The sequence below is a fragment of the Anser brachyrhynchus genome (assembly GCF_964034855.1).
Source record: "Anser brachyrhynchus genome assembly, chromosome: Z".
NCBI lineage: Eukaryota > Metazoa > Chordata > Aves > Anseriformes > Anatidae > Anser > Anser brachyrhynchus.
The window spans coordinates 74,252,674-74,262,186 of record NC_137697.1 but is presented as its reverse complement, the minus strand read 5'-3'; the positions used below and the strand labels follow the sequence as shown (position 1 = coordinate 74,262,186).

The 9,513-nt window shown below is 42.4% G+C and overlaps 1 long non-coding RNA gene across 1 annotated transcript; it reads right to left on the bottom strand.

Moving 5' to 3' along the window:
* Nucleotides 1–404: 404 nt before the first annotated feature.
* Nucleotides 405–6,480, bottom strand: LOC308185465. The gene is made up of 2 exons (XR_013943400.1): nt 5,610–6,480; nt 405–581 (listed from the first exon to the last, which is right to left on the bottom strand). It is a non-coding gene; the product is annotated as an uncharacterized lncRNA (long non-coding RNA).
* Between the last annotated feature and the right edge of the window lie 3,033 nt (nt 6,481–9,513).

Sequence of the window (9,513 nt, the reverse complement as noted above, 5' to 3'; positions counted from 1 at the left end):
GTGGACAGTGATTAAAGTCTTCTCTCCATCTTCCTGAATGCCTTTTAAAATTTTGATCAGGTCTTGGTGTTTAAGTAATTGCTTCACTAGCGTGAGGTTCATCCCAATAGGTGTGGGTAATAACTTGTGATACATTGTGTGGTTGGACTTGATCATGTAAATGATCACCATTTGTTCGCCAAATAACCACAACAGCTAACTTTCCATTAATGTTCTTATCCTCCGTGGTTACGGCTTCAGACCAAGGCCACCCACCATTCTCTATCATCATAGAAGCACCTTCCAATTCTTGAATCACAATTACAACTATAAGCCACAGAAATAAAACAATTCTGTTAACTAAATTTCTGCTAACTACATTACTAAATACTCCTGACCGTAGTGTCTTCATTTCGCTTGACTGAACTTTAGTTTCAGTTCACCGTCACCCAGCGTTACTTTCCAGGGGGCTTTTGGAGCTTTCTTCACTCTCGAATAATGGATCCAGGCCGTTTGCTCCTTAATCTTGATGGCGGTATGTGTTGTCAGCAGCACCTGGTATGGTCCCGTCCACTTTTCTTCCAAAGGGCGACCTGCAAATGCTTTTACATACACATACTCCCCAGGTTTAAAGGGGTGGATTGGTTGGTCCAGCCCTCTAGCCCTGGTTCCTGAGACAACTTTAGATATTTGATCCAACTGTTTTTGGAGTCCTATTAAATAATTATACAAGTATCCCGACCCCAGTTGCGTCAGGTCCTCCCCGCTGAACAAAAACTGATAGGGTCTTCCGTATAATATTTCAAAAGGGCTTAGATTTTCCTTTGTCCGTGGTTTTACTCTAATTCTAAGTAAAGCCAAAGGGAGAGACTGAGGCCATGATAAATTAGTCTCTTGTCCTATTTTGGCTATTTGTTGTTTGATTAGATGATTCATCTTTTCCACTTGTCCGCTTGCCTGTGGTCTGTAAGGGGTATGGAGTTGCCAGTCTACCCCTAAGACCTTACTTACTTCTTGAACTATTTGCGCACAAAAATGAGAGCCTCTATCCGAGGACATTGCTGCCGGAATTCCGAAACGCGGTATTATCTCATTCAGTAAAACCTTAACCACTTCTCTTGCCTTGTTGGTTCGACAGGGAAAAGCCTCCGGCCACCCGGAAAAAGTATCTGTCAAAACCAACAAGTATCGATACCCCCCTTTTCTTGGCAGTTCTGAAAAATCTATCTGCCATTGTTGTCCTGGATAGTTTCCTTTACTGATTATTCCGAACTTTACCCTATTTTCTGTATTAGGGTTATGATGCAAACAAATACTGCATTGCTGGGTTACTTGTTTTACCGTAGTATACAGATTTCTTCCCACCAAGACTCGACTCAGATTTTTATATAAGGTGTCTGCTCCCCAATGAGTCTTATTATGTTCTGCCATGACCATAGGCCATATTAAATTAGAGGGTAGTACAACCCTATTATCTTTCAGGTATACCCATCCATCACTCCTTGCTTTTCCTCCCAGGTCCCCAATTAACTTTTGATCTTCCTGTGTGTACCTAGGTTCCTGTCCTTCACCTAAAGTTTGTATTTTACCGTCTGGTATTAAAGTGAGCGCTTCTGCCTCAGCCAATCCGGCCACCCTTTTTGCTTCTTGGTCAGCCAATCGGTTCCCTACCTCGAAGTCAGCGGTTCCTTTTTGGTGTCCCCGGCAATGTATAACAGCCACCTTCTCTGGGTGCTTTACCGCTTCCAACAACTTCAAAATCTCCTCAGCATATTTTATTTGTTTTCCTTGGGCCGTTAATAATCCTCGTTCCTTCCAGATAGCCCCATGTGTATGCACCACACCAAATGCATACTTAGAGTCTGTCCAGATATTTACTTTCTTTCCTGCTGCTAGTTCCAATGCCCGCGTAAGGGCAATTATTTCTGCTTTCTGAGCAGACGTCCCAGGGGGTAATGGTTTCGACTCAATTACCTGTTGAGTGGTCGTCACCGCATACCCTGCTTTGCGTTGTCCTTGTTTCACAAAGCTGCTTCCATCAGTATACCATGATTCGTCCGCGTCTTCCAAGGGCTCCTCCTTGAGATCTGGTCGGCTAGAATACACAGTTTCCATAGTTTCGATACAATCGTGGACCACTGGCTCGTCAGGAGCGTTACTAAGGAAAGAAGCTGGGTTCACAATGTTAGTAACCACAATTTCTACGTCATCTTGCTCCACCAGTATTGCTTGGTATTTTAAAAATCTTTGAGGGGATAACCAGTGTGCCCCTTTCTGCTCCAAGACTGCCGAGACAGTGTGTGATACCAGCACGGTTATCTTCTGTCCCATAGTGAACTTCCGAGCCTCCTGTATATTCATGATGACAGCGGCCACCGCTCGAAGGCAACCCGGCCAACCTTTACTTACTTCATCCAGTTGTTTAGAGAAGTAGGCCACAGCTCTCCTGTAGGGGCCCAGCTTCTGTGCCAGCACCCCCAGAGCCATCCCTTGTCTCTCATAGGAGTACAACCAAAAGGGTTTAGACAAGTCCGGTAGACCCAAAGCTGGTGCTCGCATTAACTCCAATTTAAGCTTCTTAAAGGCAGCCCGTGCTTCCCCCGTCCAGACCAATTTTGATTGGTTATTCTTGATGAGGTCATATAGGGGTTTTACAATTAGTCCATAATTATTAATCCATAGACGGCACCAACCTGTCATCCCTAGAAAAGTTCGTAATTCCTTAATGGTCTGTGGTTCTGGGGTACGGCAGATAGTTTCTTTCCGTTCTGTTCCTAACTCCCTTTGTCCCCCTGAAATCTCAAACCCCAAGTAAGTTACACGTGACTGAATCAGCTGAGCCTTCTGTTGAGAGACTCAATACCCATTCAAACCCAGAAAATTAAGGAGACTTATCGTCCATTGCATGCAGCTGCTCCTATTCTCAGTGGCTATCAAAAGGTCATCAACGTATTGCAGCAGAACTCCTTCGGTGTTTGGGGCCTCCCAAACCTCAAGCTCTTTTGCTAGTTGATTCCCAAAAATCGTGGGGCTGTTTTTGAATCCCTGCGGCAATACGGTCCAGGTCAATTGAGCCTTTCGTCCTGAGTCTGGATTTTCCCATTCAAAAGCAAAAAGCTTCTGACTTTCTGGGGCTAAAGTCAGGCAGAAGAAGGCATCTTTTAAATCCAGTACGGTAAACCAAACTAAATTATCTTTTAATTTAGTCAGTAATGTGTACGGGTTGGCTACCACAGGGTGTATATCTTCAGTGATCTTATTTATAGCTCTTAAATCCTGCACTAATCTATAGTTCTTCCCATCTGGCTTCTTAATTGGTAGTATAGGAGTATTATATTCAGATTCACACTCAACCAGCAGTCCATGTTTTAAAAACTTATCCACTATCCCCTTAATTCCTTTCCTGTCTTCTAATCTTAGGGGATATTGCTTAATCTTAACTGGCCTTTCCTCTGGCTTTAATCTCACCACTATCGGGGCTGCATTTTTGGCTCGCCCAGGGATGTCAGTAGCCCAGACTCCTGGGTAAACTTGGTCTAAAATCTCCGAAGGTACTTTACCGATGGGGTCTGCTTGTATCAGCGTTAAGCTTAGCGCGGTTATCAGCTTTTCTTCTCTCACCTTTAACCCCACCTTCCCTTTTTCAAAGACAATTTCCGCTTCTAATTGTTCTAGTAAATCTCGCCCCAGCAAAGACTTCGGGGATCCTGGTAAATATAAAAACCTATGTATTCCCATCTGTTTCCCTAACTTATATTTTAAAGGCCTTAGGAAAAAGGCTTTCTCGTGCTGGCCTGTAGCTCCTATCACCGTCACAAAATCCTCATCCTCTGGTATCAATTTCTGGTTTAACACAGAATAAGTCGCTCCTGTGTCAATTAAAAACTCCACTTCCTGTCCTGATTTCCCTAGCTTAATTTTAACCAGCAGATCTGCTAGGGTAGAATCCCCCGGTCCACTTCATTGGTCGGGAGATACACTAGCTACCATCAACCTGTTCTTCTCCCGTTGTTTCGGACATTCCCTTCTCCAATGACCCACTTCCCTACAATATGCACACTGATTCGGTCTCAGGGGAGGCTTTACTGACCTTCCCCTTATCCCATTCCCTCTTCCTTTTCCCCGAAAAGGTTCTTCTTGCCTCTGTAAGGCCGCAACAGTTGCCGCAGCAATAGCCCTACCCAGCCTTTGTTTCTCATTCCCTTCTCGATTCCTAAATACCCTCCATGCCTCTTCCACCAGCCTTTCTAAATCTCTCACATCCGGCTCTTTCATTTTCTGAAGCTTCCGCCTTATATCGTCCGCAGACTGACCCAAGAACAGTGATACTAGCTGGACTTTACCTTCCTCAGAAGAGGGGTCTATCGTTGTAAATTTTTGCATTGCTGTCCTTAGTCAATCGAGAAATTCTGACGGGGTCTCAGTTTGCCCCTGTTTTATGGTATATAACCTAGACCAGTTTACAGACTTTGGTATCGCACTTTCCAAGGCGATCCTAATCCATTCCTGATATCTTTTTAATAACCTATAATCACCCTCATCATTATAGTCCCAGTTTGGGTCCACTCTGGGCACATATACCTCCACAGTTCCAGGTAAAACTCCTGACGTTACCTCGGTCTGTACTTGAGTTTGTGCATTCTTAATTACCAGTTGCTTTTCCGTTTCCGATAATGCTGCCAGCATTATCTCTATATCTTTCCAATCGGGATCTAAATTCTTTACAATCAGCTCAAACCTCCGGGCCACTGATTCTGGATCATCCCGGTATCCTTTCACAGCTTCCTTCCATGAATCTAACTCAGCAGTTGTGAAAGGTACTTTTATCCGAGCTGGTCCGTTAGCCCCCATAGCCTGTCGTAACGGGGCTTGAATAATGGGCCCGACCTTACTTCGGGTTCGAGCCGTGATCGGGGTAAAGTCTCCATTCCCCCAACTCTCATTTTTCTTATCTATTCTGCCGTTTCCTGAGCTCGCCCCCACGCCTCGTTCTATTATCTGGGGCGGGAGGACATAATCCTCCATTCTCTCCTCTGACTCATTCAATTTCAAACATCTCTGCCCGATACTGCACGCTGAACAACATCGTTTCATTTTTCCTGCCCCTTCCTTCTTCATATCCTTTTCTATTGCCAGGATCAAAGGATCCTGTGGGGCTAAGTTAATTCCACACTCCTTCTGCCATTCCGGGTGGTTTCTCAAAGTGAAAAACATATCTGCGTATGACACCTCATCCCACTTTCCTTCTCTCCTTAGAAACAACATTAACTGTAGTAAAGTATTATAATTTAAGGTTCCATTCAGTGGCCATTTCCCTCACAATCCAACTTATAAAGTGGCCACCATTGATTACAATATTTTATCAACGTTTTCTTATTTTCAGTTCCACCGGGGGATCCCCCTATATCTTTCCAATGACTCAAGATACATCCCAACGGGCTTTTCTTTGGAATCCCACTACTCTGCTGCCCCCCCATGTTACAGTTCAGAATGTTTCTTGTTACACAATACAAGCCGGCAGCTTTCCACAATAACACCAAGATCCTAGTAACGTTATAAAGAGTACAATCAGAATCCCAAAGACAATAGCCAAGGTCAAGTTCCACATTTAAACACAACGTAATACCAACCTCGCATGCAAAGGTTATTTGTTTCCCAACAGCAACTGAGTGCTTTCCAAAAAAACCAAATGCCGTCTTGCAGAAAACTTTTACTTTCCGACTTACAGACGACCCCAATTGACCGGTCAACCAAATAAACCAAAATAAAGAATATAATCACTTACAATGATGGGGTCCGTGTCTGCCTCCGCAGTGATCCGTTGAGTCGAGGAGTCCCTCCGGGAAATCCCGGGGGTACCCTAGGGAGTCCTGTTCCCAGCGGGTCCTGCGGTCCGAAAGAGAAGAAGTCCCATCTGGGGTGCCAGATTGATTCAAAGATCATAAATCCAATTTCTTTAAGTGATTTATTCTTTATTGACGGCGCCGGATGCACGGGGGATCTTTCCGCCTATCGTGCATCCCGAAGTGAAAAGCCGTCCCAAATTTATACATCACAGTGATTAATATTTTATTAACGCCTATACATATTCATTATCTAACCCCGCCTACTCTCGCTTCTCATGCTAATCAGTTTTTTGTGTCCTGCGCCTGCGCAGATCCTCTCAGTGGTCTTGGGCAGGGGTCGTCGAGCTGTGGTCGGTGGTCTCAGAGAGGAAGGCCATAAGTCTTCCTCACAGTGTACTTTTCACCCTTGGTCAGGATTCTGCTGAATTAGCTTTCTTCCTAACCGCAAGGACTGTTTTTTCTTCGAATCTTCTGCTCATTATTTCTTATCTTGGATTCCAATGTCTTGTTCGAGATATATTGCCCGTATGTCCTATTTTGAGATACATTGTCCGTACATCTGCTTCCTGCCCTACACCTAATGTTCTGTTCTCCTTTAATAGTTTCATTCTTAACCCTTTCTTATCTGGAATCGCCTCAGCTTCCCTAATCAGTAGGAAAGAAAATAAAAGCCAAAAAGCATGCTTTTCTTGCCAAAGTATACTAAAATAGGTGGTATTACACAAGAAAGATCCTTCCTGACTTGCTTCCTATGGCATTTTGCCACATAAGAGTGAATGATCTCTCTTATTGAAACACCTGAAGTAAAAATTGAATTGTCAAGAAAAAAGCTGTGATACTTGTTTCCAGGCATGTATAGACTGGAACCTTTACTTGCACTAAAGCTGCGTAATAGAGACCTTAATACTCAATTCAGCTTTTATGGACAAATGAAAAAACATTGAAAAGACAAAATGAACATCACACCACACTAAAGAGGCACAGCAGGGTTTTGAGGATAGTACTTCTTTCTGTTTCTATTGGCTTTGTGAAGTCAATAGAGTTACGAAAATTCCCATCACAGGATATAACCCCTAAAAAAAATTCAGGGCCATATTCTCAGGTGCTTATTTTAGCCTTCATATCACTCATCTGGTATAAAAAAGACTGATAAATTGGCAGCATATTCTTGGTAGAGCATTCTCCCAGTGAGTGGAGAAACTACATGGCTGATCCCGTCTGGATTTCTGTTTCTCTTCTTGCTAACTTTCTCAGAGGGAAGCAGAGAGAGAATAAGGCAGAGCTATGCTCCATCATATCTCCCTCTTGAGTTACTTCTATTTCTTTTTTCTCTTTAATGTGTCTCTCCTATGTAACTTTGCAAGACAGGGTTGCGCTCCCATTCTCTATTTTAAAACACGGAGAGTTGAGGTACATGGCAACTAACCTTCACCTCAACTCCAGCTACCTTAGTACCCAGCATGTTGAAAGCAGCAACACTCAGGTGATTTTGTGGATCTATGCCGAAGTTTTATAGGAATCTAATTTTGAATATCTTTAGCTATTGCATGCCTACAGATGCCTCTGAGCATTTTTTATATACATAAGAGGTTACAGCTAAGCTCAAAAAAATTCTGTTTTAAATAGTTATTTCTCTTAAATTATGTGAAATCCAGAAAAAAAAAAAAAAAGAAAAAAAAAACCTTTAGCTGGGAAAAAATAAAGGCACATGATGCATCGTCAGCCATCTGCCACTTAGTTATAGTGACTCCAAATGATTCAGGTACACAATGTCTCTAAATTTGGAGACTCTTTTATGATGTTGTGTTGAAATTATGTTACCTGTGTCAAGAGATCAGAGTTCAAGTCAATGTCTTGCTAATAAACACGCTGCCCTCACAAATGATCTGAGAAGTGGCAAATATCTATCCCTTGGATTTAGTTTTTCATATAAAAGTGTATGGGTTTGGCATTGCTGTCACATTGCAGGCTAACAGCAGCATGGATTTGAGAGCCTATTAATCTCATAATTACAATGACGAGCTTACACAGGAAAAGGGAACAATTATTTTCAAGCTCAGATTTTTCCCTCAGCCTGTAGCTTTCAATCTTTAGTTTTACTCCAGGGGAGACCATTTTCCCTGCCACCCTCTGGACTCAGCTGTACATGCCAAAATCTTTGTGTGTGGCAGAAATGCCTTCATGATCACAACTGGTGATATGTAAATATTTCTCTCCCTCCTGATGTTCCTTCTTTTACTTCTTCACTTAGTCCATGTGGTTTATGAGAGAATATGCTGTTGAGCTAGTGCACTCGATAGGCATCCCTTTACGTTTCATAGTTTTGTCACAAGCCTGCTCTTGTGCAAATATCCGTAATCATACTGAGTCTTGGTTGAGGGAAAATGCAAAAAAAATCGATGCATTAACTACATCAAAAAATGTACGTTGTAGTCACAAATGCTTTTAAATGACACAAATGAAGAAATAAACAAACAATCCCCCACATCTTTCCTGTTTATATGAAAGCTAAATCAGAAAGGCCTCTCCTCCTTGTATAGTAGACTCACAGTGTTTTTCCTGACAGAGCTGCAGTCAGCTTTTCAGTCTTTGTGCATAGCATTCAGAGAAAGATGCTACATGGGAGAATCTGTTAGAGAACAGATTTATAAGGGTGGTTTCTCCTCAGCGTCACCAGCAAAGCATACTTTGGGGAGCAAACTTTTACATAGTTGTTCAGACCTCTGGTCCTACAGAGACTTACCAGAGATTTGCGTTGGTGGAACTGGAGTCCTGGAGTCCAGATAGTGTCTTACCTCCCAGTAGCTGTTATATTGCTTCCTTATTCACTGATTGCTCATCACCATCACAGGGAGTATTTTGGTTCTAAGATATGCAAATATATCTTTACTAATATATGTTTAATCTCCTATAGTGTTCTGGCCGGGAAAAAGGTGTTTTTTCACCAATAAGCAATAACATGTTCTCCTTTCTTTCTGGTGACTCATTGATGTGGTTCACTATCAAATGTGTCTTTTCGTGAATTTTGTCATATACACCATTTGCCAATATATACTGCACAAAGATCTAAATATAACTAATGTAAACAACTTGTTAGCATTGATTGGTATCAAATATGACTCTTAATTAATCCTTCGAGGTGAAAATATGCTCAGATATATTAATCCTCAGACTCTTTTCTAAACATTTTGAGACAAAAGGTTTTATCCGAAACAAACAAACGAGAAACAACCAAGCATGCCTATTGTTAGTAGAGTTATATTATCATTTTATATTTGTTTAGATCTATGTTATAGGCTGACCTTGGCTGGCCACTAGGTGCCCAGCACACCACTCTCACTCCCCCTAATCATCAGGACAGGGAGAAAAAACTCATGGGTTAACATAAGGATGGGCAGGTTAATTTACCAGTTACCACCACAGGCAAAACAGACTTGGATAAGAGTAAATTAATTTATCACCATGTAGAAGTTGAGTAAGAGAGTGAGAAAAACAACAAACAAAAAAAAATGCATTTAAATCACCTCTTCCACCACCACCTCTTTTGCGGAGGGTTAATCTTCACTCCCTCTTTCCCAGCTCTTCTACTTACCCTCTCCTCCCCCCAGGCAGCACAGTGGTATGGGGAATGGAGGTGCAGTCCGTCCATAATGCTTCATCTCTTCACTCCTTCCTTCTCACACTCTTT